General features: G+C 37.8%; 2 long non-coding RNA genes across 2 annotated transcripts in view; one reads left to right on the top strand and one right to left on the bottom strand.

The window, feature by feature from the left end:
• LOC130556210 (uncharacterized) overlaps positions 1-20,150 on the top strand; it is a 31,739-nt gene extending 11,589 nt beyond the window's left edge. Inside the window, exons 3-4 of the long non-coding RNA XR_008963196.1 lie at positions 15,907-16,020; positions 19,949-20,150. This is a non-coding gene — a long non-coding RNA (uncharacterized LOC130556210). The remainder of the gene's footprint in view (positions 1-15,906; positions 16,021-19,948) is intronic.
• LOC130556211 (uncharacterized) lies at positions 16,977-27,148 on the bottom strand. Its single transcript, XR_008963197.1, has 3 exons — positions 26,991-27,148; positions 26,838-26,881; positions 16,977-18,140 (listed from the first exon to the last, which is right to left on the bottom strand). It is a non-coding gene; the product is annotated as an uncharacterized LOC130556211 (long non-coding RNA).
• Positions 27,149-27,794: the final 646 nt, after the last annotated feature.

Raw genomic sequence — 27,794 nt, 5'->3', positions numbered from 1 at the left:
TATTTCAGATTACTGTTTTATACAACCCAAAGCGATGTTTTGCATCCTTAGCACAGGTATCCAAATATGTCAATATATAGTAACTTTTATAGGATCATAAGAAACATTTTAGTGTAGTAACCAAATACTTTTGAACGGTAGTGTACTGTATGTATTTCCTGACAAAAAAGAAGTTTCTTACTTTAGATGTTTGTTATCAGTATACTTCTTCTAAACTGAAAATAAGAATGCACAGCATACTTTCAGTCTACTTTTTTACTGTTGCACTAAAAGTGCCCTTAAAATTGTGCTTTTATAAACTAAAATGTGGACTAGCTTAGTCCCAAGTGGCTCTCCTGTTTTTGCCAAGTAGGGCAACAAATCAGATTTCAGAAATAAATGTACAGTTTATTTTAAGTTTAATCTTCCAACCAGGATTAGGTGCTTCTAGACCATTGTTTTTTACTTACCGTTTCCCTCTTTTTTTTTTTTTAGGGGTAAGTTATGATTAGGTTTGGGGTTTGGTGTGGGTTTTGGTTTTGGTTTTATTTATAAAAATGTTGTCCTTAGGTCAACAAAATATGTTGCCCTGAGGACATCAACCACTTGGCAAAATCCGGTCGAGCAGTCCCAAGTAGTGCACTTACAAGTACACTTACATAACTTTTTTAAATACTTGAACTTGAGCTTAATTATATTAAATTAAACAAGTATACAAAAAAATTGACTTAAAAACCTTCTATTCTGACTTTGTAATTTGCACATTTAAGTTTGTGATGTTCCTCATTGTAAGACTCTTTCAATAAAAGCGTCCATATTTATACTTATACACTTATATTTAAAGTCATTTTTATGTATTTGTCAGATGCTTTTATCCAAAGTGACTTACGGTGCGTTCACTACAGTTATTATTTTGTTCGTTTCCACACCTGAAAATGAACACAGGTGTTTGGCATTGCTAGCTTTACCACTGGACTTACAGAAACCCTTTTCGACCAATGGAAAGTATGTAGTATAGAGAAAAAAACACCTGTTTTGTACACTCCAGCAGCAATGACACGCACAACTGCCCAGCTGCAAGTCAGAGCAACTTCCTGTTTCTCAATGATTCTGTCTCCTCCAATGATGTTTACTTGATGCATGTCCAGAAACCAAACCACAATTTAAAGTGAAATATTATTGAGTGCGTTCCAACGGCTTGCTTCTCTCAATTTTCTCATCAGGTGTGTATTAAAAGTAATTAGGAGCAATATTTATAAAAAGAGCAAAGTTTCCAGAGCTTTCCAAGCGTACACATTTGTTTGCAATTACGATGAGAAATACCGGCCCCTTTATTTCTTCCAGAATGCATAATTTTTCATTTGTATGGGAGAGTTAATAATTATTTCATTATCCAGTAAGCCAAACACATATGAGCCCAGATATGAACCATCCGTGGAAATTATGAACAATTTCCCCTATAGATTTGGCCATAAATACTGGATCAACCACGAGCACGTTCTCTCTCTAAACCGGCCTCTATATTCTCAAAAACCATCTACTTTCAGAGTGAAAACGAACATCCATGGACACACAATAGCGGATGAGAACTTTACTTATGTGTCAGGTGACGTGATGTGGCTTATGACACGGGCTTGTTGGCTGTATACTCGATAGTTAATACTCGATTGCATTCCATTCTCCAGCGGTCACCGCTAAGATCTGCTCCCCACCTGGCTCAACGCTGTCACGCAGATGTGGCCTGCCGGAACTGATAGCCGTGTGCGTTTCATGCAGGGCTTGTTAGATTCTGTGTGGTTGTAGATCACTGTGAAATGGGGCAGAAACAGTGTTAAAGAGGTGCTAAAGAGCGGAAGATAGAAAGATGGATATGTGTGATGGAAATGTAGGAGGATTTAGCGAACGGCCAAAAACCATCCTGCTCTAGATAAAAGCTGACTACAGGTGTCAAACTGAGCTGAGGTGTAGAGCTGGAGTGGCTATTTTATTATTTATTCATTTATTCATTTTTACTTTGGTGTTAGCCAGGCTTTTTATAGTGAACAATTTAACAAAAAATACAAACGGAAACCTAACTAAACTAAAAAGTTTTTTATTTGATTTAGTATTTAATTTAATTTACTAATTTAATTTATATTCGCAGCATTTAATCCGTAGACTATTGATAAATTATATCTATAATAATGTAATGTAATGTAATTACAGTACGTAATTGAAATTTTGTTTTGTTTTTTAATGTCATGAATCAAAATGATATTAAGTGTATTAAGACATTAATGCCCGGTTTCACAAGGCTTAAAGCTAGTCCCAGTCTTAACTGAAAATAACTTGCAATGACAGATCCTAAAACATGTCAGTGCTATTGTTTCGTCTCAAGATTAACACAAGCAAAGTTTTTACTAAGGCATTTTTATAAAAGCTACTTAAATATCCTAATTTAACTAAAGCCTAGTCCTGGCTTAAGCTAAGTCCTGTCTGTGAAACTGGGCCTTAAGTGTTGTTTTCTGGAAAATCTATCAAAGTTTATGCGTACAACAAGAGAAAATATCTGGTTTTGGGATAAGAATATATATATTGAAAGAATATATATATTGTTCTAATTTTCTTCTTATTTTTTCTTTCTTGTCATTATTGCATTCATGTCCATGAGAAAATTAACTGTCTGTCCGTATACATAGAAATGTGTGCAAGTGCATATAACTATTTAGCTTCACCCAAAGACTACAGTTCTAGTCAAACTTGTTGTTCACATCTCAGAATAGGAACTTTGCCTGCAGTTTGGAGTGGAAACATGTCAAAGTTGCATTACATGCGATTATGTTCAGAAACTCAATTTGTAGGCAATGTCAAGCCATGCTAAATCATTTCAGCGCATGCGATGGGCGTATTGTGGTTTGGCCGCTGCGCATGAATGTATTTTTAGCTTGACGGCGTGCGGTCGGCGGAGCGAGACGGGCGCAACCATCATCCTGATAAAAAGACATGAAATACAGAGTATCTCTAATGTGAGACATATGCAATGAGAAGACCATGCGCTCTATTCTTGGAAAGCCAGGCCGTCTTCGATTTAAAGACTTGCTTCTATTGATGCATTGATGTTGTATCTTGAACGAACTGTATAAAATAAAATACAGGGTTCATTGAAAGGCCCTCCGAGTGTTTATTAGTCCACATCTGGTCCTGTCATCAAGGCAGCATCAGTATAATGGGGTTAGCAAACGGGAACAGTAGGTCTGCATCAACAGCGTCTATGGGTTGTAGTACACTGTTTGTTTATAATTTTACGTTTTTATGTCCAAAACATGGACAAAAGAGATTGAGTCAAACACATCACAGTGGTGATGGTAAGCAGGTTTAGTACGATTCGGCTCGGTACAGCTCATTTCACTTCGGCTCACTTTGCTTTTCCACAGCAGTTTAGTAGCGCTTCAAAGTGGGTAGGGATTATAAACTTACGTCATTGTTGCGCTGCCGTAGCATAATTGTGAACGCCACAAACACACGGACAACACAGGAAAAATGGAACATATCGATGGCAGATGGCAGCAAAACAAAATACTGTTAAAATACCAGAGAGTTTGAGAAATCTTACAGCAAAGAGCAGACAATGATCATTTGGTTTGCTCGATGGTGCACGAGGGTAAGCTAATGTAGCATTTAGCATTGTGTTAAGGGTCTCAATCTCCATTTTACTGTCAGAAAGCATTTAAAAGCGCCCAATATTTAAGGATTTCTCCATTCACTTGCCCTGAATGATTCTGTGAACTGCACCACTGAAGGGCTATTGATAGGAAAATCTCATAATTAAAGGTGCAGCATGGCCATTGCTATGCATTGCTATTCAGTTTTTCTGAATTTACTATTTATACTGTAGGTATGTGTTTAGGTAAAATTATCGTTTTTGTTTCATTCTGTGAACTACCAACAATAAAATTTCAAATAAAAGTATTATTTCTATTTGCATTTATTTGCAGAAAATAAAAACCAAAGAAACAGGAGAAAGTAACAGAAAAGATGCTCTCTACTTAAGCAATACAACAGTAATATTGCACATGTATTCAGAAAGTAAGAAAATAATATTTTTTTAAATATTATTCATATTTTGTTTCTTGTCATTCTGTCAGTCTTTCACATTGCTGTTGGATGACTTTGTCACTCCTGAGGTTTAAGTTTGTTAAAAATCCAACAGACACTGGACTGCAATAACCACAAAATAGAAATGCTAAATAAAAATGTGGAATGGTCTCTTAATGTATCAAATGTAAGCGTACATATCAGGACTTTAAAGTGTACTGTCCCTTTATCTGACCTTCCTTCCGTCATTTAAAGTAATGGAAATGTTTTGCTGATTAAATGTTCACCAGACCAAAATAAGTCCAAAAGTCATAGCACTGTTCTTCTCAATAAGTCGTGTGATTTACTACCTCCTTTATAAAGTTAGGGGTTTGTTTAAAACGTTCATTTGTCACTCCATTTAAAAAATTATTGCGGGGAGGACATCATTATATCATGAAGACAGACTGTTGGAATTGGGACTTTAATCCCTTATTGTAATAATAAAAAAGCACACACGAAATGACCTTAACATGCCATTGAAGTTGTACACCCATAAAAACGTCTATGCTGATCAGCTTTACAAATCACCATCTGAATTCATAAAACAGGGTAAAAACTCGCTAAAGACCTTATGATTTCATCAGGGGACCAGATCTGTGTTTTCTGGTAGGAGCAGTCACAGCTTTGGCCGGGTGAAGGTCTTATTACCTCAGAGGCCTGGAGCCGGATAGATCTGAGCTCTGACAGATAGCACTTTTCACAACATACGTAGGTGTGGGCTTCAGACTGTTAACAAGACCTCTGGACCCTCACACACTCAGACCTGTCACAATCGGATCCAGCGGCACAAAAGCCCAGCCAATTTTCTTTCAGCGTCTCAGCCAGCGGTCCAGTCCCTCCATCTCACTTCTTGACCTCAACGGCAATCCACAGAGAGGCCAGTCATGATGTCTGCGTTTAGAGAGGCTTGACGTCACGCACAGCTGATTTAAATACGCGTCATCCAGCTGCTCATGTGGTTTTTTTGAAAAAACAGAAATCAAGTATATTATAAGTCACATTGATCACCTTTTCCCCATTTTCAATTACACTTTTTTTTACGGATCACACACACCGTCTATTCAATGAAACTCAAAAATTACTGCATATCTTTCAAGAGGGAAACGTTATTGCTCAGGAGATTTGATTCAATTCTCGATTGTGTGTCAACTTTGAGTTTCAGAAGTTTCTCTAAAAATTGCTAACAAAAAAAAAAGAAACAAATTAGACTGTTGTTAAGAGTATGGAGCTGTAAAATAAGTGCGATTGTAGAGGATTTGGGTAAATTGGACGAGATCTTCAATAATATTAACAAATGTCACAAACTGAGCTCAGATTTGTCGAGATCTCTTCTGGAGCTCTAATGGAGACATTGGTGAGATTTCTGGCTCTTTTTTATCAGAGGAAATATTTATTGAGAAATAATTCAATGCTTTTTTTTCTTATGGGTTCTTATTTGCTGGCACTAAACTACTTCTGGAAGGAGGGATGATACCAGATGGTACTGCTGATTGGAAAAGTTTCTGAGGCACATACTAGAAAGCAAACAGAAAGAGAAGTCCAAAAGAAAAGTCAATACAGGACATAATAATGCAGATCGTCAAACCCAGCAGGCCAACCTTCTGTGTACCTGCAGCTGATATGTTATGATGAAGAGATTATGAGCAGACGTTTGTACATGGGCTTCTTCACCACCACTGTTGATGGAAGGTGGAGGGCTCTTGACCTGCTGTGAACATAAAGATCACAACCATTCTAGAAATTCCAAGGTTCTCTTTCGTGTGCTGTATCTGGGGGCATGATGTAATATTGTTATCGAGGGCAGGAAATGTACTTCTGTGTTACATCCACGATGACTGGATTTATTCAGCGTGGAGGTGCGCAATCTACAGCGCGAAGAACCCTGTGATTCAGTCACTGTCTGTTGTTTAACTTGGCGCGGAAAACATACTGTATTGTCATCAAAGCCTGCAGTGTCTGGTTTTACTGTGATATACGATGTGAAGAATGTTTCGTCTCACAGTTGTTTTGAATCAGTAATTAGACTAATTTAAACATCAGGGCCACCAGCATCACAGAAGTGAGGCGCCAGTATTGACTGTGGGAACTTCTGTGAATTAAAACATCACAGCTGGTGTAATATAAGCTTTAAGTCTAACAAGCCTTATGCTATTTCATTACATTTATGCATTTGTCAGACACTTTTATCCAAAGCGAGTGTATAGTACAGTGTATACAATCTATTCATTTTATCAGTATGTGTGTGTTCTCTGGGATCGAACCCTTGACCTTTGTGCTGCTAGCACAATGCTATCGATTGAGCTCAGTATTGTAATGTAAACCGTATCAGCACCTGGCCGATTACTTCTGTCTTAGATCTGTTTTCTACACTATCTTTCCTTAAAAAAAAAGCCATAGTTGTGGTATAGGCTATATGAGACCAGTTTTACTGCACTTGTGCTCTTTGTTGTCCTTATGTTGTTCCAATTGCTAACATCGTTTACCTCATTTGTAAGTCGCTTTGGATAAAAGCATCTGCTAAATGACTAAATGTAAATGTATGTGGCTTACGTTACTGTACATTTACATTTAGGCACTTAGCAGATGCTTTTATCCAAAGCAACCTACAAGACAACAATGAAGAGATATAGCATAGGGAGGCAATAATACAAGAAGTGCTTATACCAAGTTACTAGCTTTCACAATGTTGGAACAACACCTTTTGAGAAAGAGTTTTTTTTGTTTGTTGAATAAATAGAAGAGCAGTCAACATGTTTTTTTGCATTGTGTTTTAAATGTTATAAGAGATGTGGTTGACTGAACTGAATTGGGAAGGAATAGTGAAGGAGAATGAGTTGGAAAGTAATTTTGCGCCCATAAATACCGACAACTATACTAAAAACACTTTTTTATGTCGAACAATTATATTTATACGGATATTTTGAAATACATAGATTATGGAATTCATGGAACTGTATTTGTCAGGAATTAAATTAAATTAGATAAATGATTAACACCATAACCAAAGGCAATTCCAGTTTCTCAGTCATTAGAGGATTCGTGTCTATGTAAATGTTTTTGTAAAATTATAAATGGTTTGCATTTTTTAGGGAAAAAATGTGTCCATAGTTTGTTTCTGTGTGTATGAAAAGTGTGATGCCAATGAAGACGATTACAAATCTTTCAGTTTGATGCTAAAAATGCACAGATGGATCATTTCCACTGAAATTAGTTACATATAATACATAAAGTGAGTGTCTGTGTGTGAGTTAGTTTGGTTAGCTTAGTCAGACAAGACATGTCTTTAGAGACTTATGGGAAAGTCTTTAATTAGAAAAAATGACTCCTGAAATATTTTAATAATGTCATTTCCTTTAAAGTTAGCTTCACTTAAAACAACAGAACTGAATTATGTGACCTCATTTAACATGTGTGTGTTTGCACAAAGAAAAGCTTTGCTAAAATGCTAAAAGATTTCCTCATCTGGTTTGTTCATTAACCTACTAAAGGAAGGAGCATCTAAGACTAAAAATGAGAGCATAAATCCCAGACTCTAACATTTATCAATGGCTTTGTAGGATTAGTAGACGTTAGTGCAGCGTGTTTGTTTATTTTGGCCTAGCCGTGTCTGCTTGAGAAATCTGTGACCGCGTCGCAATCGAATCCTCTTTAACCAGAACCTCCACCAATAAAAACATAATTACGGTCGTTTTCATTTCAACCGAATCTGATCTCATGACCTTTCTCGAGTTTCGGGTCGAATCTCGGTGTGTGATGCAATGACCAGCCGTAATTAGGTGACTTATCGGGCCATGCAGCGATGTCAAAGGACACCTAACGTATCTCAGTAAATCATCTCACATCGAGAAATTCTTTTCACAGAAAACCTGTTGAGGTCATTAGACAACAGCGCCCAAGAAAAGCAAAATTTAACCTAACTACGATATTTAGTGTGATTATTAATTTCCCTATAGGTTCTTTGGAATGCACAATTACATCACCTTCATATTGTGAGCCAATAACTCGTTTTCTTTGTTTTACAAAAGTTCGGACAGAATGTGCAATGGTATTATATAATTGCAATATGTGTAATGTTTATTAAACATAAAACAGTAAAAGGTGCAAGTACAATTTCGGGGATGTTTCTCCTAGTATACAGATGTATTTTTGTCAAAATGAATGTGGTTAGTTCAGATAATTTGGGGGGTAAGCTCACACCTTGATGAGAAATGGGTTTACATCACAAGCCTCTAATTTTTAAATGCAAAATCTGAGCAGTCTGAAATATTTTGTAATTTCTTTTGAATCTCTATACACAAAAATGTACAAAAGCTGTCACTGGGACAGTACTGTAAAAAAATATACGTTTAAGTACAATCAACTTTGTAGGTAAAGTTGCAGTCAGGGAGTAAGACCTTAAGTTGATTTTCTCTCGGCTTGAACTTCTCCTTGGATACTTGCTACCTGCAGGACATATGAGAGATGGCCTTGCGCTGTAAGAGATATGTTTGTGCCGCTCACCGAACAACAAAACCATTGTGTGGCGTGCCAACCGGAGAGCACCTTTTCGAAGCACCGCCCCTGTAAAGAACACGGCCATGTGTGACGGCAGTCGCCCGTCACGAGCCGTGACATTACACCCTGTGAAGGGTACGTTTGTGTCTGATAGGGAGCAGAGGCGTGGAGAGGGGCCGTCAGGAGGGGTGATGCTCGTTGGGCATGAGAGAACATAATACTGTCAAAAGTCAAATTCATGGCTTCTACGATTACAGAAACTACCTGGCAGGAGAAAGATCTGGTACCTTACATGGCAACAAGGCTTGTGCTTGTTTTGATACATTCCTGCTACAACATTTTCAGTGTTCTGCCTGTGGAGGAGAGCAGTTTAGCAAAAAGGAAAAAATACTGGCTGAGCAATTTTCTTTCATTAAAAAGTTCAGACAGAAAGCATAATGGAAGAGTTCTGCATTTCATTATAGACAGAAGATAGTATGTTTTGGTATAAAATGAATTCCATTTTGTTTTGTATAAAAGGGATAACTGTATTTAAAGGAGTATTTCAAGTACGTTCTTCATATTTCATAGATATAAATTATCCATGAGCAGAATTGTTTATTCAACACTCTTTTGCTGTAGTTTGTTTGATACTTAAATAAGTAAAACAAACAAAAAATGCTTGAGTTGTGAGTTGTTTAAACCCACGTTTGGGTAAAATATGGACAAACCCACCCGTTGGGTCGAATTAACCTACAAAATCCATTGGCAGAAATGCAATATAATATCCATAACTATGTCATAATGAAGCGTTATGTTTTTATTATCTTCGCATGAGCTATTTCTATCTACACTGCAGGTCCCCTTGCATGGAATTCATCAAGTTGTTTCTACAGTAGCCATAAACTGATGAACTCCTTCGGCAAAGAAGCGAAAGCGTGATGACATCTTAGCCCTGTGGCAGCCGCTATAGTGCTTTGAAAGGCAGGGGGAGGGGTGGAGTGAGCCGTTGGTTGCAATTCCCAACCTCACCACTAGATGCCGCTAAATTTCATACACTGGACCTTTAAACCCAAGGGTTGGATTTGTCCATATTTAAAATAGTGTTCAGTGTCTCTTTCAAAAATTTGAAACCATGAATCCGGCCCCAAAACAAGAATATTATTGAATATTACTATTATTATTATTGAATACATACTATTTATATGCTAATAATTGCATAGAGCATCCTCTTAACCCATGCTTTATGCTTTTACCCTCGGGTCGCAGATATAGACAATTACCTCAAAAAAAAAGGTGCACTTTGGGACGAGTTTTGTACGCTCAGCCATTAGGGTGTTAAACTCGCAGGAATCGTGAAGTGGGTAATTATAGAATTTCTTTGCTGCTGCTATCAACCCGGGGTAATATACATAATATATATTTGTTGAAGGTGCTGGTGTATATGTGGCATAGGATGGTATTTGCACTTATTGTGTTTCTGGTGTAAATTATACATATATTTTTGTACTTGGTGGGGATACGTGTGTATGAAATTGGTAGGAAGATATGTGTATTGTGCATTGTGATTGTGATATGTGTAAGTGGTACAGTCTGTGGAAACAAATGTCCTCTTTGAGCACAATAAAGAATGAATCTGAACTTTATTATTCTGTGGAAGCATTAAGTGAAAAGTTATGTGGTCCAGCAATTGCGTGCTTTGGTTGAGGAGCCCCAAAAGACCTTTACAAACACTTCAACATTTCGGAGTTCTCACACCCGTGCTGCTGGTGACCTCTGTCAATATATTCTCACTGTGAATTTACTGCAGAGCAGACGTATATCAAAAGCACACACGCTTTCAATTAAGAAAACAAAATCTCCGCCACATCTGCTTACGGTAGTAAGAATTTTGATTCATATGTTAACAACTATGTTCAGACACTCATCACAATTATTTTGCTTTCCAGAGTTGCTTAAAACTCCGGTTGTTAGTGTTTAAACCCAAAGGACAAATGTTTTGCTCAAATGCATGTGTCTGTGTTGAAATAGAACACTTTCTTTCTGTCTGTCTGTGTTTCTCTCTCTCTGTCTGTCTGTTTTTCTTTTTGTCTCTCTGTGTTTCTCTCAGCTGATAATGGCTAGTGTTCTCTTTTGGTGCTTGTCATTGTAAACGTGAAGTCCTAACGAATGGCACTAGCGCAACTGTAATCCCTCGTCTGGCTATGCGTCTGGGGCAGATGAATATATGCGTGTGTATGCTGGTACTGAACACGCCCAGTTGCCTGATTTACAGCCGTTGTTCAGCTGGCTCAACAGAGGCCTCGCTCCATCTGAACTTATTACCATTTGGTTTTGGTTCCACTCTCTGCCACCGTGCCACACCTATTGCATGTCTGAGTCAATGAGAGCAGTGTGGCTGCATGCTCAAGCGTGGCTGTTTTACTTCCATTTGGCATCGATCTTTTTTTTTAATTACTTCTCATCATGCTTTCTTTCCTTTTTCTATGCATGCCATTGAGAGAAATGTTCCTTTTCGCATAGTTGACTTCTGGCCAGAGGAGAGGTTGTGGCAACCCTCGACTGTTGGCTCAGACATCTGTGGTTTTCAACTGGTTTTGCTTCGGGACCCAGATTTTACATTTACATTCATGCATTTGGCAGATACCTTCATCCTAAGCGGCTTACAGTGCAAAGGTTCGATTTGATAAATATGGGCTGCATGTTTTCAAGGAATTGAACTCGTGACCTAATGCATTGGTTTAGCAATTGAGCTATAAGAACACTTTAAAACATGTTTGATTTGATATCTCAAAGTAGCAAAACAGTGCCTTTACAAGACAGTTTAATGTGCAGTTTCTTATCAGTAAGCCATTTTGATTCCCCTGCAAATGTGACATTTTCCCTGAATAGCATAAACAAAATTTGCAACTCAAAAGCCAACGATGTGAATAAGAGGTTTTGCATGTGTCTTGCTCTTTTAATTTTCTACTGCTGTTCTGTGTGTTTTTTTCCTTTTACCGTCTCCAGTTCCGGCTCATCCTCCACTCCCAGCGCATCTCCAATGACACAGTGAGATTAGATTTTACAGAGACGCTGATTAGAACGAGACATGTGGAAAAGCTCAACAGTCACTGTCTGTTTAATGAAGAACACCCTCCATCCCATAATGATCCAGCCCTATTATATCTTACCTGGGGCGGATGCATGTAAAGAATTAATCAGCCACAAAAGAAGCTTGAGAGACTGTGTTTTTGGAAAGACTTTGTGTGCCTCAGGCCTTGGTAATTAGCCGGTAAATGTGCGTTTCCCCTGTATTTAGAACACAAATACATTGCTATTAACAGGAACATTTTCAGAACTTTGGATAATGTTCTCTAAAAGTTTTTATTTTATTTTTAATTAAAAAAAATTCTTGCAGTAACAATTACGTTACAAAAACGTTAGTATAAAACGTTCAAAAATAATGTTTTCATAAATGAATGGGAACGTTAGCAAAACGTTATTAGAAAATGTTATTGATTAGGACCTGGGGCAGTTGGTAAAAGCTGGCAAATGGAAATCCACAATCAATTAATTCACCTTTTGATGCACTTGTTTTAATCGCATATACTCCAAATCAAAATGGTATAGAATGAAATTATGTACAGCATTTTTTCCATTTAAAAAAACCATTTTGTTTTACTCATAAATACACATGATTACAAAAGTAAAATAGGCTGCAAACTGCATTTCATGTCGATTCGAGTATAAATGTGCTAGTTTAAAAAGATTACTTACAGTAGATGTATAGAAGAAAAGTCTTTTCTCTCTGACCATGTCAGGCATGAAATTCGTTGATACAAAATGGACCGAAAACACATTAACTGCGGTGAAGATTAAAAGGGAAATGTAGTGGCTACTTCAGTCCTGTTCTCTCAGCCATCTTTAGGCTATAGCGTTCATTCTAAATGAGGTTTGCTAGGCATGGAACATTTGGGAACCCTACAAAGAGAGAAGCCTAATCCAATTTAGACCGTTCGTGGTGATGTCTTATGTTTTTGACAGCGCAGAATTGAGACATATAGCTTGTAGGATTTAACATGGAACGCTAATGACCCGTTCTGCCCGTTCGAGAGTTTGGGAAAATATAATGTGGCTGTTCTTCTAGGAAAGAAGAAACTTAAATGAGAATGCTTCAATACCTTAATTGTTTCTTCAAGACAGCAGTGGGATTAAGTCGAGGAAAATGTGAGGTTTTGTTCATGTTTACCCTGGTGGTACCCTGGTTTCACAGTTTTCTCCTGAGAACGAGACATATTTTTATATTTCTTACTATATTATTCTATTGATTTCAATCGAGACGATTCATGAAATTCTTACAAATCCTTCTTTGTGTGAACAATTCTGTCTCATTTCTGTTTTTATTCCTTATCAATTAAAACGGGAACGAATATTTGAATTATGAAATAAAAACGACAGATTAGATCTCTTTATTAATATCTCAGTTATGTCTCATAGACATTCATGAGATTAAATGCACAGCAAATGGAAACTTTTTCTCAAGTCTCTTGCGTCTCATATATTTCCCCAAAGAAAAAGACCCAGAAATATCTCAAATGCCTCTGTCATGAGAGTTTCAGAAGAGATCTCAACAGTGTCACAAACTGAGCTCAGATTTGTCAAGTCTACAATCAAAAGTCAATGTTATCGAAGAGATCAACGTGAACTCAAACATTTCTTATCAAATTTACCCAAATCCAGATTTTTGTCCTACACAATCACAATTTTTACAGCTTCATGCTTCATGTATCTATTTGTATATCTTATAAAGCGATTTTAGAAAAAGCATACTTAAAGGGATATTTCACCGGCAAATCTAAATTTCCCCATGTGTTACTCACCCTCAAGGCATCCTGACTGAACATGACTTTCTTCTTTTAGAATAATGCAGCCGAAGTTAACACAACCGAGAACTCCATCAAATCTCCTTGTTTCTCCAGAAGAAAATCTTAGTACAGTTTCGGGAGCAACTTTAACTGCATATTGTCAACTTTGTCTTTTGAATTTTTCGCTCGAGATGTCACGGGATTGGGAAGCTCATGAGGGTCTTATTTGTGCTAATTAGTCTTCAGGGGTAACAGCCTCTCGTCTGCCTGCCAGCGAAGCCTCGGCCCAGCCTGTCCGGGTGGATTTGCATGACGGATGGTAAAATCTTCCCTGTCTTCCAAGATATTAACTCATTTTGGCAAGTATCTTGACAAAGGTGGAGCACCTAAGTGGATTTCCTTGGCCCTCCTCGGAAGCACGGAACGGTGACCGGGTTAATCCCGACACTTCAACTCACAGTCTGCAACAAACTGTCAGATCCCAGTCCCAGAGCGACAATGTCCTTCATGCATTCGTAGATCGGTGTTCTCTTTCCACAGAACGTCAGCGCTGGATTGCGAAGAGGAACACATCACCGACGCTCAAGTTGGCTTGGTTGTGTAGCGGTCGTTGTTGAATCAGCGGCTTCTTAATCGCACAACAGATCTGGACTATGAAATATCAGACTGTAAATGAATAGAAGATATTATGCATGCAGGGTCATGTTGAAGGTAGATTAAGTTTACAATGTTCATAACATTCTGACCTTCCACAGACAGAGTGGGTGTACGTCGTTGTCTGGGTGGGTGGGTGGGTGTGGGAACAAGTGTTTCTTATTCAATTGTTTTTTCCAACCACAGTAAATTTTTATCCAGAAGGCACTTTCTCAAAAGGCGGGAATGTCAGTGTTTGTTCTTGCTTGTATTTGTGTGTGGGTGCGTGAGTTCATCAGTGCATGCGAGCGCTGTGAGTTTACATCATCGTTAAGATGTGTGTGCACAACAAAGTCTACATTGCATTTAACGGAATATTTGACTTTACTTTACATAATCTCTAATCTGATTCCATGATTTTTATTGTTTTATTTCACAGACGCGCGCTTATTCTGTTCCCACTGCTGTAGGTCTTGAGCAGAGAATTGTGAGCAATTTGTTCTGTGGACGATTCGTTTGGTCATTTTTGAGAATTTGAAAACGAGACGGGTTCCTCTCGAACAAAAAAGCAATAAAGACCCGTTCTTCAAAAACACGGTGTACTGACTCAAAGGCATGTCAAAACAGTGTCAGGATACCAACATCACTAAAAAAGCATGGAAAAGCCAGCATGGGATTGTGAAACGTGCGAGCGTATTCTGCTAATGGAAAAAAGTTGCGTTCTAAAAATATCACACCCCAAAACACTTAAGATCCCAAGACGTGACTGGCCAGCTCGAAGTTTAACCGCAATTGCACAAAATGACTTTATTTTCTCTACTTCTTCAACATTTCCAGTGAACGTTGTAATTCATCAGCGAGTGTCAGTATCAAAGTGCCCGGCGGGAGAGAGGGTGACGCCGCCGTCTATTTAAAGACCAAAGTCTTCCAGGTAGACTTCCAAGCTTCGCTTTCAGTGCTTCGCCAAACATTTATGAAAAATCCCAGCCGTGGGCATCTGAGACAGGGTCACGCCAACGTCTTGGCTGAAGTCGACCAGACGTTTCAGAGTAGATGCATTAGGATACAAAAAAATTCTAAACGCACAGGGCGAAACAGAGGTTGGTATGTAAAGGGCTAAAAATACATTCTAATGTTCCTCCAACATTAATAATGTTTCCTAAAATAAAAAATAAATGACCGATGTGTAAGAAGGTCACTGCCAAGCAAACATGACTCACCGGCTGCGTGTGGGGTCGCTGTTTCTGGGATGAACATTTATGAACTTGTTCAAAGGATCCATTTTTACATCCCAACAGCTGCTGGATGCCCGGCTTAGAACTCGTATGTTTGGACTTTTTTCTTGCAGTCCTGGTTTGGCTCTGACACAGCAACTTAATAAGACTTGAGCTTAATAACAGTGTGCCCGGTAGAAAAAAATATGATGCAGCATTGCTCATCCGAAACAAAACAAACAAACAAACTCATTTTTAAAGCGTGAGCAACAAGTGGTGCATTTCACTTTTGGTTTTCCTTCAAAAAAAAAAAACTCCAGCTGCAGGAAGTGACAGGTGACATTAAAGGGATAATTCACCCCAAAATAAAACTTCTGTCATTATTTATTCACCCTCATGTTGTTTAAAACCTGTATATGACTCTTTCTTCTGTAGAACACAAAAGAAGATATTTTGAGAAATGTCTCAGTGGTTTTGTGTCCATACAATGGAAGTTTATTTTGGGTGAACTGTCCCTTTAAGAGCAGTTTAAAGTTAAAAGGGGTTTGCTTTTACTTCAAAGTGACCAGACTTATGATTTCCCCCTCTAACTTTAAATCAAATGTTTCTCAAGTGACTTTCTCTGTCTTCCTTTGACATCACAGGTCAGGATTATCACAACAGGCTTGAGACTTATGTGATGGTGGCACCATCAACCAATCCGATATCTGTTTAAGGCCGAGCGACTTCCACTGGGATGACTGATGGCTCTTTAAGAGGTTTGTAATAAATATGCGTAGCATTGCAAATTTGTCGTGATCAAGATGTTTTGCTGCGCCGCTGGTGCTCAAGATAGGTCATTTAAAGCCGCTATTCTGTGTCTCAGCTCTCCGCCAGCTTTGGGGAATTTTGTCTTAGTCCAGCACAGGTGGTTCACATTTAGAGGTGAGACTATATATAGACTGCGAAAACACAATCCAGGTGGTTTTTACAGTGAACAAAGCAACTAATGCAGTGCCATGCGGCTGCCCCATCCCAGGGCTTGTTTAATGAAGACAATCTCTGGAGTAAAGAGGAAAGACACAGACATGCCAGCTGGGCACAGACTGCTGATCGTTCAAGCCTATTGGATGGTAAAACAGGGGGCAGTAGATGCCATCAGCCCTGAAACTGTATCTTTCAAAGTTATTTATAATTTAATGTACCTTAACGCGACAGCCCCAACATTAAAATCTGTCAAGTTGTTCCAAACTTGTAAACTTCTTTGTTCTGATGAACGCAAAGAAAGATATTTGGAAAAATGTCAGCAACTGACATTTCTGGGACATCATTGGCTACCATAGTAGGAAAAATAATTGTATATATTTTTTTGTTCTGCTTAACACAAAAGAAGATATTTTGAGGAATTTAGGAAAGTCTAAGGCACATTGTTCCAAATATCTTTCTTTGTGTTCAACAGAACAAAGAAATGAATACAGGTTTGGAACAACAAGAGAGCGAGTAATTCATGACAGAGTTTTCATTCTTAACTAAAGCTGCAGTCTGTAACTTTCTTTGTTAAAAACGAACAAAAATCTGTTTTACATAAACAAATAAGTGTTCAAAACTCCTTAGCTTACCCCGATTTATATCGGTAAGCTTATGATAATGATTTAGAATTTGAGCTGTCAGGTACAATTTCATGATGTCAGTTTGATAGAATTTGATTTCAATTTAACATTTATGAGTTATCTGCTCTGTTTTAAACAGAGAAGGTGGTGGAGGTAAAAGTTTTACTGTAAGTTGGTTGCAATGAAGCTAATGAAGGTGACAATGTTTCTATTACTGCATTGTGCACTGCAGAAAATACATTTTAGAACAGACAGGATAGAGACATAAGGAAAAAAGTGTAGAAATAAGCAATAAGAAGTTTTAGAAAACAGACCAATTGAAAACATGGTATTACAGAATGCATTGTATTTTTTGCCACTTTTTCCATAAAATGTACTGACAGTCACATACTTTCTGGTTTTTGAATAGAAGCATTTTATCATGAACACAGAGGTCTTGTATATTGTGAGATATCAAGCTCTGCAAACGCAAAACAAGACCAGGAATTCATCCGTTTCTTTTCAATTTAGGTCAGATGCCTTCAATAAGCATATCTCTAAAACATCTCCATCAAATATTTACATAGCGGTGTTATTCTGGGGAACTACAACACAAGACAAACGCTCCCAGTAAAACGTGTTTTGGAGAATTCAGCGGGCGGCTGCCTCTGGTCTGAAGAGACGTTTCGGCAGTGCCACGATGGCCACAAAGGCCGGTTTTGTTGGCTGCTTACAAAGGAAGCGTCTTTGAGCCAGGCCACTCTGCCCACTTCCAGCCACCACCTCTTTTGTAAAGCTAATCCTGCAGTCGGGCTGCAGCAGACGGCTCTGTCTCCATCACAGTCTGCAGTCATCCTTCTCCCACAGCTCTAGGCCGGCTTCATCTGTAGGACACGGGGGTCTCCGCAAGGTTCAAATAATATTATGATTAGTGAAAACTATTACCAAGATAAAAAATAGCAGTGAAAAACAAAAATGTGTTCGCTGAAATGAAAATCAAAATCAACTGAAGCTGTAATATTATAATACTATGCGGCATTGCATGAAAAGTAAACAAAATTTGACTTTAAGGCAGTCTTAAAATAAACTGAAATGAAAAATTTCAAACTATAATAACTAAAGGCTCAAAGGAACTTTTAGGAATTTCCTTCCCCCCCAAAGAATGTATGTCAGGATTTGATTTTATGGCAGGGTGCAGCCTTCCCCATGCTGCCGGCTGGATTTCATGTCAACCGCATGCCTGATCTTTGTCCAGACGTCTGAAAATACATCTCACCATTTTAAACGTTGTTACTTTCCTTCGGTGCCATCTGTGGAGAGCAGATAGAGAAAGAATTTTAGTTTTTCATATTTATCGTTTCCCATATTTCTCTCCACTTTCCATCATCTCTTCGGTTTTGACCTTCTATGTTAATATCAACCAGGTGTGCTGTATTCTCTCTTTTACATTTTTGCAACTATATTTTTTTGCAGTTTGTACAGTGGCATGTAAATGATATTGATTGAGCGTTTTTTTCACTGTTCTCAAACGGAAACATTTGGACAGTTTTGGGTCCTCCACCCTGTCTAATACTGCGTGTATAGGACTCTTATACCTGCGCTTAAAGCGTTGGATTACATTTTCATAGAACCAAGAGCTGGGTGATGTATTAAATTCACAGGAAATTATGCATTAAACCGTTTTTACATTCATATGCCGGTTAAAACATCTGTCCTACAGGTTCCACATTTTTTCTGCCTCTTATTCTTCATTCTGAATAACCAATGCGACAGCGATTTTGGGCTTTTTACTGAATGTAAATTGTGACCCTGGACAACAAAAGCAGTCTTAAAGGGAAAGTTCACATCAAAATTACAACCCATGACAACTTATTTTGGTTTGTTTTCGCACATAAAATATTCTCGTCGCTTCAAAAAAATTCAGTTGAGCCACTTTGAGGGGATGGACCAATTTAAGCATGTCTTTAGTACTTTTCTAGTACTTAGTACTATTCCTAAAAATGTCCCCGTGCTGCTTAATACTGGTTTTGTGATCCAGGGTTACAATAATTATATAATATATGGCAAAATGACTATTTGTGTCATTATAAACAAGGCTTAAAGCAACATTGCCTATGTCCTGGAAGTAATGTCCCCGAATTTACCAGGGCATTTTATAATAAAGCAATATGACTTACAGGAAGTACTTAACAGGTTCGAAAGCCATGACCTCCTACAGTGTATGCTGGATTTCATTTGTTACACTTTATCCCAATCAGGTCTGACTAACTTAGCCCCTACGACCCTAAACACCTGCAGACGGTTATGAGGAAGAAAAAAATCATGTGCAGGCTCTTTATTTAACACATCAGCATCATGAAGTTTATCCAAGATGGCGGATGAAGTGAGAAATGTATCATTTATAAATGGATAGCTTTGTATTTTTCATTCACTTAACATTTGTTCACAAGTATATTGTAAACTTCAATTTCTTTTACACTGGAAGTATCTGTCATATCTGTTCTGTTACTGTAATAGCTGCCATATGAATCGTTAAGGAATTAGAGTTGTTAACTGGTTTAGGTCAAGAGCAGAGCGCTCAATGTGGATGAGAGTGTAAACTTCTTCGAATGACAAAAAAGCATCTAAGCAATTTGCCACAATAGACTAATGTTCGTTCACAACAGCCAGGCTTCTTTGTCATTTCCATAGATTCAAATAACTGTGTTCACAAGCGGTCCTCCTTCATTGAAAACAAATCTGAGTGTCCGCACACAATGGCCAAGCTTTATTTGGAAGACATTGTGCACATTGGAACAAAAAGCAGCCTGCGTTTGTGAGTCTGATGCTTTGCAGGACGAATCTCCTGAATTTTTCCAGAGAAAGACACAAAATGATATTATGGAACATTTGACAGGAAGACACCTTCGTAAAACATCTTTTTATTCTCAATGTTCTGCCTGACCTAGATTAATAAAACTGAAGTGAGCAATGATGAAAAGCTGTCAGATCTCACTATTAAAAACCATTAAAATGTGACAATTTATTGGATGGATGGATGGATGATAGACAGACAAACAGACAGACAGACAGATGACCCTAACTGTGTATATACGTGTTTTTGTTTTTACACATTCAGTTCCTGTGGTGGGAGATACGGATCTGGCTTGTTCCGGCACAAATTAATCCCGGTGTCTTGACCTTTTAACTCTGTCTGGGCACAAGGATGTAATCCCCCATGTGTGGTTTAAAACATCAGGCTGCCATCCCCGCTACAGGAAGTTTATGAGCCACATGTACAGTTTGTGTCTTTGATATATTAACAAATAAAGGATGTCACACTGGCCCTGACCTTTTGTTTGTCCTGTTTATTGGATCTCTGTTCCCACAGTTCAGTGCGCGTGTAGGACGGAAGGTGAGCGAGTTGATCCAAAGAGAGAGTGAGAGAGAGAAATCCGGTTGACCGATGCTGTGCAGCTCATAAGAACTCAAGGCATTTATTGCGTCTGACAGTAATGATGTTGACACTGTTAGGACCTGGTGGCACAGCACCAACAAGAACCAGCCCTTGGGGTGGTTTGGCTGGTCACCTCACGAGAAGTCCAAAACCTTCTACTGCATCTATTTCACTGCACCGTGTGTGTGGCCTATGAGAAAGTCTGAACCCATCACTCTACAATGAACCACAGTCTTGCTGGAAATGAACGCGTCACTCTGAAAATACCCGGCCCTGGTCGCCAACCTTTAATAAGCTTCTAACAGGTCTCACTCGGGGTGTTCTGGCCCTGCGGTGTGGCCGCTGCACAAATCCTACTGCTTATTATCGGCTTCTGCTTCTTCAGGTGAAACTTCACAACGTGTTTGTGTTCAGTATATGTTCAGCCGCGGAGAAAATTAAGAGACTGCTCCAAATGTTCATTTAATCAGCAGTTCTAGATGTATTGTGGCTGTTCCAGTCCAGTGTCTGTTGAATTTCAACAAAATCAGACCTCAGTGACAAAGTCATCCAACAGCAATGTGAAAAAAGACTGATAGCATGACAAGACGCATGAAAACTGTGATAAAAATCAAGGTTATCACATTAAAAAATTGAATATTAACTTGTTTTCTTTGCGGTATTTGAGGTCTGAAAGTACAGAGCATCTTTTCTGTTATTTCACCTGTTTCTTCGGTTTTCATTTTCTGTAAATAAATGCAAATAGAAACAATATTTTTTATGCAATTTGGGAGAAATATTGTTAGTAGTTCACAGATTGAATGTTTTAAACACATATCTAGTAAATTCAGAAAAACTGAAAATAATTTTGAAATGGTATCTTATTTCTTTCTGCTGGCTTATTTGCACAATATTTGCTTTTCATGTTCCTTCAGGTTATATTAAAAAACGGTCAGTTCTGATCCTTGATTGTGATTGGCTGAGCCGAGTTCTAAGCGTTATAAAATACCCCGATTTATAACTGCTGACTGCATTACATAGCCTAAATATCACTTTATTTACTTTATTTTATGAAACCTTACTACGCATATGGAATAACCGTTTTATAAAAGCAATAAGCCCCGCAAAGCAGTGGGTTACAAGTGCATTTTATAACAGCTAAGGCCGTGTTCCCATTTGACTTCTTTTTTAACAAAAAAAAAAACGCTCGCAGTGTTGTGGTTACAAATAGCAGCCGGCAATGTTCAAAGATAGCATTTGTGCACGAAAGCAGCTTAGAGAGACAGGCTTCATAGGCAGCGTAACGGAATTCTATTTGAATTATAAACAGAGAGCGTCTTTGCCATAACTAATCACATATTTAAAAACTGCAATACTAATTTCTCGCTAGAAATGCAATTAAAAGTTTTTGAAAGTGAAAATTAAACTTACATTTATACAAAACAATGCATTTTATTTTTTCAAGCTTGAGCCTTCTCGACCAATCACGTTCCTCGCATACTGTTATGGAAACGACAGGTCTCTGTCATTGGTTAGCTGGGAAAAAGGTGCTCGACGTAGGGCATTTTTATTTTCAGAAAACTTTTTTTCAACCTCAAAAGACGCTCTGAGCTGCAGAAAAAGACGCTGGCGTTTAAAAAAGTGCTGAGGACTTTTTTTAAAAAACAAGGTTTACTCCATAGGATTATGATGTAAAACAGATGCTAGCATCTTAAAAAAAGAAGTCAGGTGTGAAGACGGCCTAAGGGGCGATTCATATTTCGTGTCTTTTGTGCGTGCAAGTTCGTTATTTTAAATGTAGACACGAGGCAGGCGCGCCTCTAGGGATAGAGATGGAAATAGTTCAACTTTACTGAGTGCCGCATGCGCACCGCGGGTCATTTTACTAGAGAAAGTGGCGCCGCTCGCGTTTTCTGCGTGGTTTTAGACACGAAATGTGTTTATTGAATATGAAATATGGGGTTTATTGAAAAGAAAATGCATTTGCAAAAAACCTGAGAAAATAAAACATATATTGATGACAATTTTAGTAAGTAATTAATATTTATAATATTATTATTTTTTGTCATTCTGGGACTCTATTGTCAATAATAATTGACAATTTATTGTAATTAAATTGTAATTTAATTACAAATAAAATATGTAATTTACTTGTAATTTATTGTCAAGTTTTAATGTATTTTTAATAATATATTCGAATGAAGACCTCACTTTTAGCCACGACTATATATAATTCATTTTTTCATTTGAGATGTGTGCATTAAATTGTCTCGACTCTTTGGTAACATAACAGAGCATCTTTTTCTATAAACCCTCGCAGTATGTCTCAGTGTGACGCATCATACCCATTAAAATGAATGAATTCACAGCATTCTCAGACGCAGCGTAAAGTGTGTAGGCGCCCTGACGGAGAGAAACAGGCCACCAGCTGAAGACGCTGCTGTCGTTATAAAACAGGCCAGAATGTACTGGAGCCAACACCTATAAATCCTTCTGCACGTTTCATAGTCCTAGTAAATGTGCAATCCTTTCTTTCACTGCCTGATGCACACCAGCCTGTAGCCACCAACTGAAAGTCATGCCATAGTTAGACAATGTCACACCACAAAAGCACAGCCGCCGGAGGTTACGCTGTTCTATCTCATTATGATGTGTACAAAAGACTAACCTTTGAGTTAATTACTGAAGCCCATTTCTGCTGACTCTGGGTTTTATACAGACGTCATGCCCTGGGCCACAAAACTCGAGATTTACAGTAACAAGTGTCATACAGGCCAACAGTGAGAGAGAGAGAGAGAGAGAAACATGTTGCGTCATGCCGGGGGGATTTTGGGATGCACATGAGGTGTAAAGCTGTTTTTATATTGGAACCATCGCATTAGAGTGGTGCTGTCACGAATATTCACTGCGTTCTGTAGCATGGCCTGAAGAAAGTTCAATTGCTCAGAGGTCGCTCTTTCATAGATCAGAAGATTTGATGGAGTTCTGTCAGCTGTCTTTCAGATGTCGCAGATGTTTCTCCTGAAATTACTTAGGAGAAATAGAAACAAATGAGACGATTGTTGAAATCCATGAAGAGTATGGAGGTGTAATATGAATGTAGATTGTAGAGGTAAAGTAATGGATTTGGGTTAATTTGATGAGAAATGTTTGAGTTCATGTTGAGATCTAAAATAATAGTGACTTCTGATTGTGTCTTGGCAAATCTATGACACTTATGAGACCTCTTCTGAAACTCTAATGGAGACTTGTGAGATTTCTGGTTCTTTTTCTCAGGAAAAATATCTGAGACTGACACAAGTTTCCATTTGCTCTCCATTTAATCTCATTGATGTCTATGAGAAATAACGGAGATATTAAAGAGATGTGATTTTTCTTTCTTATGGGTTCATAGTCCAAATCCAGTGGTGTTGTTTTTTGGTGTTTACTTAGGTGTTACAATTCATTTACCTCGCATATATTTTAAATGAGCGTCCAGAACATAATAAATGGGATGGAAGACATGGCTGTGACGCAGTGGGCTCGGTCCGGTTCCTCCTGTGAAATGGACCGCATCAGCGAGCACGATCCAAAGCACCAACTCGCCACGTGACTAAAGGGAAATGAGTGTAAAGCCACCTCCATTTCTCATCCCCTACGGTTAGATCCTCCCAAAGTTCTGCCCGCCGAAAAGCTTCTCTGCTTCCAGTAACTGCGCTAAAATGTTACTGGATGCGCCCAGATGCGATGGCTCATGGCGAGCTGGCATGATTAATCGCGGCCTAATGAAGAGGCAGAGATTTCAGACGTAGACTATGCGGACGCCCCACAGGCGGCTCTCATGAAAGCAGAGATGCTGACCCGTGTGCCAGGGTGGCTTTGTTTTGGCTGAGATGCGTCTGAGTCACTAAATCGCTCTTCGGCACCGCATGAGCGGAAGTGCTAGCGAAATTTTCCCTTCTGCCTTTCAAGTGTCTAGTTTGACAGGACGTCTGGGCAACTGCTGTTTTCTTTAAGATAACAACCCTCAGAAGGGGCTCATTAACAGAGAGCAGGACACGGCGAGGCTGATTCTGAGTAAGTGAGACAGAGACACTCTTTTTTTCCCGCCGAGCACTTCTCCGTCACCACACCCATTCCATCTCCGCTCAATCCTCCCGTGGCACATTTTCCGAGCATTTGCCGCAGGTACTCAAAGACTGTGTTCAAACTGCGCGCAAATCCGATTTGGTTTTCCAAATCAAGCCTCAAATCGAATCACTGTCGGTTTGCAAGCGATGAAATCTAATCGGTTGACATCATACACAAGAGTTTGTGTCAGGGTGAAATAGTGATGGAGACAGTGATGTAGTAAGGATGGCTAAATTGGCCAAAATCACATCTTTACTTTGTTTTGCCCTCTGAAGTATTTTCTGCTCAGCTTTCATTTTTGTCAGTTTTATAGCACTACTCACAATGCATGTTGTTTTGAAGCCATTACGATTGACATTACGACAGGAAGACAGTTGAGCTGGTAAAATATGTTTCTACAGAATCTTAACACTGACATCGTCTCTTAAAATGACCAGAATGGCTTGTTTTTTTGTGATTTGTGAATCTTTGTAAACTTTCAGACCTTTTCACAAAAGCTACTGTAGATCTGAGTGGGATACTTCCAAAAGAGACGATTGTTGCAGTCGGTTTAATACTTCTTGTGTTTGATGTGGTCTGAGCTATTTGGGTAGAACTAGCAGGAAATCAATGTTTATGTACCACACACATGTGAAATGTCCTGTGTTTAGTCTTAGAGCTGTGAGCTAAAAGTCTTTTGCCGTATTAAACCTTAAGAACACATTTGGGATGTGGCACATGTGTATAAGTACAATCTTTACCTGAATGTGTTACCTAAAAAAACTCATGACCAATCAAATGTGTTTTGTGATGTGTGGTTTATTGTCATCTACTGTGTTTTCATTGACATGTTTTACAATAAGGTCCTATTCATTAACACTAAAAAATGGTGCTATATAGTACTAAAAATGGTTCTTGGCTCTTAATAATAGGGGAACCACTTTCAATGCAATATAGAACCATATCTTGGTGCTTCAGCGGTTCTTTGGGATGACTGAGGTGCTATATAGAACCGCTGAAGAACCATACAGCACTGCTTCCATATAGAGAATCTGTTAAGCCCCTGTATGATTCTTCAGCGGTTCTATAAAGCACCTCGGTCATCACAAAGAACCGCTGAAGAACCACTGAAGCACCAAGATATGGTTCTATGTAGCACTTAAAGTGGTTCCCCTATGATTACGAGCCAAGAACCACTTTTAGTGCTACGTAGCACCATTTTTTTTGATGGTGAGTTTTCTTCATGATTTATCTAACAGAACTATGAGAAATTTATTTTTACAGCCTTTCGTCTTTGTTTTCTGTATGCTTGTTAATAGAAATGTTATTTTTTTGGTTGTTCATTTTAGTTCATTGTGCATTAACAAATGTTAACAGATTCAAACTTTCATTTGAAATATATGTGTTAAAATACATTAACTAGGCTTAATGGAAGCTTTAGAAGTGCTCTTCATTATTAGTGCATGCAAATAATGTTATCAACTGGAACCTTTACTGTATTTTATTTGCGTTTGGTTAAAATGGCTGTTTTACTGTATATACTCCACTGTAAAAAAAAATACCGTAAAAAAACGGTCAAATCACTGGAAGCAGCGGCTGCCAAACAAAAACCATAAAATTAAGATGAAACTCTGTAAATCAAATAATGGGGAAAAACATTACATTTACGTAATTTTTCTTTAAATGTTTTACAGGGAAAAACAGTTATTTCACAGACTTATCAAAATGGTTGAATATAATAAAGTAAATAATAAGTACATCCCCATACAATACATTCATCAAATTCTTATAAAACAAACTTTTAATCCTGGAGAAATACAAAACAGTTTCAAGTGGTGTTGAAAACATTTACACAGGGTCACAAATAGATATTGGAGGAAGTTTTGATAGTATATTTGGACAAAAACTGTCAGAATAAGTAAATCATACCATAAGTAAAAACATACCACAAAAAAGTCAATGAGTCTGTGGCAAATATGCAATGTAGTAACGTTAGATAAAGGACTAAATCTGCCATCATTATACATTATGGCAATGTGAATACAGAGTATACTTGTTACAATGCTAACTTAAATGTAAGTCTTATAACTTCCATCATTAAATCAGCAAAACAAGTCACCAGTTTAAAGGAATGGACAATTTTTCTTTCACAAATGATGTAAATGTTTAACAGTACGTGATTGTTATTGTAAGAGTTAGAAAATAAAAAGTCCCTTATTTTGTTATGTTTTAAGCGCCTGTGGTTTATGGGACTTTTAGGTTGAAGGAGAGAAAAGGAGAGGGGGAAGTCAGCAGAATAAAGCTGATGAAAGAGCTTGTCCGTGTCCGAGGGTTTTATATATTCCGTATTATTAAAGTTAAATAGCCCCAAAAACACCCACGAAATACGTAACCCAAACGGTTACAGAGTTACATTATAACAGTATTAAGCATATACATAATATTACACAATTGTTAATAACAACATAATACAAATACTCAGGTCGAATGTTTAAACACTTACTACTGATGGAGTTTGGGTGCCTGGGTAGCTTTTCTTCCCTTCATCTAAAAAATGAGAGCAAATGTTTTATCATTAACAGTTATTGTTGAAATTAGTGTTTCAAATGGAATGCAAAAGAAAGTCAGAAAGAAATCTAACGTTACACATACTTACCAGGTGTGTGTACTGCCCAGGCAAATCGTATCATATAGTTCTGTGTACTTAAAGAAAAACACGTGTGAGAAGAGGAAGTTTACTTAAGCTCAATATTATGTAGAATGCTTCAAAACACACCTAACCAGCATTTGCTGTTTTTTTCAACGGGGCTGTCATATCACTTTCAGGAAACATGAAAGTTCCAACCTCAAGAGTAGTGCAGCTTTGTAATTTTGACTGTGTATTGTAGCCTAACTAAACAGTTTGCTAAAAAATTTTAATGTAAAAATATGCATACACTAATAAAAAAACTAAGATCTGACTTAAAAATACGGAAGAAAAAAGTTAAATTCTTTTTATAGAAATAAACCTTTATATAATGAGCAACAAATTTAATTACAGAAAATTATCATAATTTTACATAAATGTGTATGTTATTTAAGAAAGCAGTAAAATTACTGTATAAATATTACAGTATTTTTTTCTCTACAAAAACAAGAAAAACATGTAATTTGTCATTATTGTCTTAACACGTGAAATAATATGTGGGTTATTAATTAACAGATAATTGTCCGTAATTTTAATAAAATTTGTATACAATTTAAAAAAAAAAGAGAAAATTACAGTGAAATATTAAGGTTTTTTCCTGTTAAAATACAATCTTTTTTTACAGTGTTGATTCTGGTTGGTCTGATCTGACTAATTTAATAAATAATAAAATAGATGGAATCTCCCTCACTGAATGTAAAATCTCAAGCTTATCCTATTGAGATGACAGAACAGTTGCTTCGGTCAACGGTCAAATGTTGATATTTTTATCCA

Source organism: Triplophysa rosa, linkage group LG6 (genome assembly GCF_024868665.1).
Source record: "Triplophysa rosa linkage group LG6, Trosa_1v2, whole genome shotgun sequence".
In the NCBI taxonomy this organism is placed as follows: domain Eukaryota; kingdom Metazoa; phylum Chordata; class Actinopteri; order Cypriniformes; family Nemacheilidae; genus Triplophysa; species Triplophysa rosa.
Note: the sequence above shows the minus strand (reverse complement) of the source record. Positions and strands in the feature narration are given on the sequence as shown.